The sequence below is a fragment of the Chenopodium album genome, chromosome 8 (genome assembly GCF_948465745.1).
Source record: "Chenopodium album chromosome 8, dcCheAlbu1.1, whole genome shotgun sequence".
Classification (NCBI taxonomy): Eukaryota; Viridiplantae; Streptophyta; class Magnoliopsida; order Caryophyllales; family Amaranthaceae; genus Chenopodium; species Chenopodium album.
Window position 1 is genome coordinate 38514197 of NC_137841.1, and position 3968 is coordinate 38518164.

The window sequence follows — 3968 nt, forward strand, 5'->3', positions numbered from 1 at the left end:
CTAAAAAAAAAAAGCGAAAAAAATTAGGGAAAAAACAGAGAAAAAAATCGAAAAATAAAAAATTGAAATCGAAAAAAAAATTGGAAAAAAAAACGAAAAATAAAAATAAACAAATAAAAAACTTGACAATAAAAAATCGAAAAAAAAAAACTGGAAAATCGAAAAAAAAATTGAAAATAAGAAATCGAAAAAAAATGGAAAATCGACAAAAAAAAACTGGAAAATAAAAAAAAAACTTGAAAAAAAATTTTAAAAAAAAAACTAGAAAATCGAAAAAAAAAACTGGAAAATAAAAAAAAAACATGAAAAAAAATTAAAAAAAAAAACTAGAAAATCGAAAAAAAAAAACTGGAAAATAGAAAAAAAATGGAAAATCGAAAAAAAAATTGTAAAAAAAAATTGAAAATAAGAAATCGAAAAAAAAATGGAAAATCGACAAAAAAAAAACTGGAAAATAGAAAAAAAAATGGAAAATCGAAAAAAAATCGTAAAAAAAAATTGAAAATAAGAAATCAAAAAAAAATGGAAAATAAAAAAAAAAACTGGAAAATAAAAAAAGAAATTGAAAATAAAAAATCGAAAAAAAAAACTGTTAAATCGAAAAACAACTTGAAAATAAAAAATCGAAAAAAAAAAATGGAAATTTGAAAAATATATTCTTAAAAATCGAAAAAAAACCAAAAAATCAAACTTAAAATCGCAAAAAAAAATCAAAAATATCGAACTAAAAATCAAAACAATTGAACTTAAAATCGCAAAAAAAAAAACGCAAAAAAAAATAAAATTAAAACAAATTTTTTTAGCGATTTCATAAACTTACCAAGTTCCTTGAGGTAGAGGAGAGAGAAGAGAGAAAAGGTTGAGGAGAGAGAAAGGGCTGAGGAGAGAGAAAATGCTGAGGAGAGAGAAAGTGTTGAGGTGAGAGATTTAGGGTATTTTTGTTTAAAGTGTGAAAAAAAAGTTATAAAGAATTACAAAAATGTCATTACTAAAGGGGTATTTTAGATGGTTAGATCAAAATCATTGAACGGTTGAGATGGGTTCTTATATAAGATTGGATTCTTATATAGAGGAGGGTTCTTATATGAGCCTTCATATATATATATATATATATATATATATATATATAAGGATAATATAAACAGACTTCCAAACCTAAATGTACTCAAGTCCTTTATGACGAGTCACATTCCAATGCTCTCTCTTAACTCCTTGATACCACTGTTTGATCAAACCCACTTCGGATGAATATAAGCACCAGCTGTTAAAATTTTTCAGATTCAAGATGTTTCTCTGCATTGCTCAACATCAGCAGTCTTACAGTGACCTTGGTGCCAGTACTAATATACTACGGTTTCCTATACACATTCTACTTGTAGACAATATCCACAATACCCTGGAAAAAATTTCAGAGAAGGTTGTCTCTATATGAAGTACAAACCAAAGAAAATCAAAGGCCTTCCTTTAAAAGAACAAATAATTCCAATCTTCATGTTTATATAACTGCAAAGTTAAGCTGATGAAGATCCAGATGGTACATAACAAGCAACCACAGATCTACATGACATATATCAAAGGTAATAAATGAGGCAAAGTAGATGAACTCCCTTTCTATTATTGACATCCATTTTTCCGAAAACTGAAGAAATAGAGAAATCACTCAGGAATCACAGATTCAGAGCAAATAAATCTTTCAACGAACAAACAAACGCACTGACGCCATTCTAGGACAAAATAAAATGAACAACCAACAAACAACCGCATAATCCAAACAGATTTCTCAACAGAAGAGCACTTGTGCAATTTTGTGTACACCTTCATCAACCTTAGTATAGGCATGAACTTAGGACAATCTTACAGAGGGTGAAACCAAAGTTTTCAATAGAAACATAATACCTTATCATCCCACTATGACTGTTCACAAGAATATACCTGATAAACCGATTTTATTTACACCAGCTCTAATAGAGGCACCTGATTTAGGAGGTTCAGGGCACTTAACGTGAGCAGGAGGGGCCATGACAGGTTTAATTGGAGTCAACGTAACTGGTTTAATTGGATTTGATTCAATTGCACAACTAGTTGCTACTACAGGAAGAGAACTGATAGAAGGGGGCAAAGAAATGGGCTTAAGAGTCCTGCTAACTTATTTGAAATAGTAGAGTCCTTTGCTGGCAGTCTTTGCATTGGCACTGATGGCTGCACTTTAGGTAGAGACGGGATTGCAGCAGGTAAGGAAGTTGGATTTTTTGACTCACCATTTCCGACTAATAACATTATGGCTTGAGCCTAATTAAAGACAAAGAATGTCAGAGACAGCGGCAAGACAAAACTGATAAGATTAAGTAAACAGAATAAACAATACCTTCTTAGGAGAAACGTTATCATAGACATAAATTGATCCATTATAGACGAGGGTCAACTGACAGGAACCGATAGAAATACTCGGAGAACTCCTTCATAACACATTATCTTACAAAAATAAAAATAAAATAAAAAGCAGTAGAGCCATCACGCAAAAATAGACCACACGTCACAGGATATCCTTTAACAATAATAAAATTATCGAAACAGACGTATCAAAGGCGAGGGTTACTCATGAAAAGAGTAACTCACGAATAAAACAATCCCGTTCCTTTTTTTTAAAAATAAAACAATCTCGTTCCTCGCCAAGAGAGACCATGAAATCCAGTGGCTTTAAAATAGCTCCTAAAGATTCATCATCTGAATGTTTTGAAGGAACTGGGGATAAGCATATTGAGGAAACAAACCGGGAAATATTTGATGAGGCCTCAAGTGACATAAAACGTATTAAAATTGATGATGATATTGTTGGGCCTGAAGGTATTGCATACTCATAGCAGCAAAGAGCTGCCTTTAAACAGAAAGCTGATGTCATGGAAAATAGAATTGTGAAATTAGAGGATGATCTTAGAGTGGTTGCTGCTCTTGAAGTATCGCACTATTCTGTGATATCAGAGCATTGGAGCTTCGCTAACAAAATACATACACCTACTCTTTCTAGGCTTTATATAAATGCATGCAAACAATGGACTCGAAGTAAGAGAGAAATTATTGCTAAAAATACTGTTTCAGGGCTTATTTTGGTTAGCACAACTTGGGGAAATGATGTTGCAAGGTGAGCGATGAAATGTGGATAACCCAAAAAAACCCAATTGAAAAAACATACATGATATAATACATATTGCAAGAATCAATAAAATTAAATCCTAGAAAACATAAGTACATAACCAGAACTTCAAACTACAAAAACCCCAGGAAAATTACATCCCAAAAACTCAATAATACCATGAAAAAAAAAAAAAAAAAAAAAAACATCATAAATTGTCATCAAAATGCAAATCACCAACACCGACATGAAATTTCTCAAAAAAAAAAACAATTAAATTAAAAATTAATGAGAAATAAAAAGATGAAAAACTAACTGATGAGATGAAAAAATAAATGATCAAAGATAAAACGAGCAGCTTCGGGTCCACCATGACCATCATAAACACCAACAAAAGTAGCATTCGAACATTTTCAACTTGACTACGATCTTCAAGAACTTCATTAACCTGAAAACAGCAAAAGAAAATTCTTCTAATGCTTACATATTCCTACACCAATGTACTAAGACGCTGACTGAAAGTACAGAAAATGACTGATTTTTAGTCCATTTTAATGGAACAAACTAAACAAAATCCGTATTTGATTTTTATATGCTTCATATGTTAAAGAAGTTATCTTTAATTTAACATAAAATTAGCTTTATTATTACAAAATGGGGCTTCCTTTTTTATATAATTTCCCAAGGATATTTTATGAAAAAACAGTTGGGAATATGAACAATGTATTTTATTTGAACATTATGAAGCACTCGGTAGTTTGTGAATTTGTATAACAATAGCATGAAATAGTTTGTGAATCATACAAGATAGTCAAGGACTATAGATCTGAACCAAAAT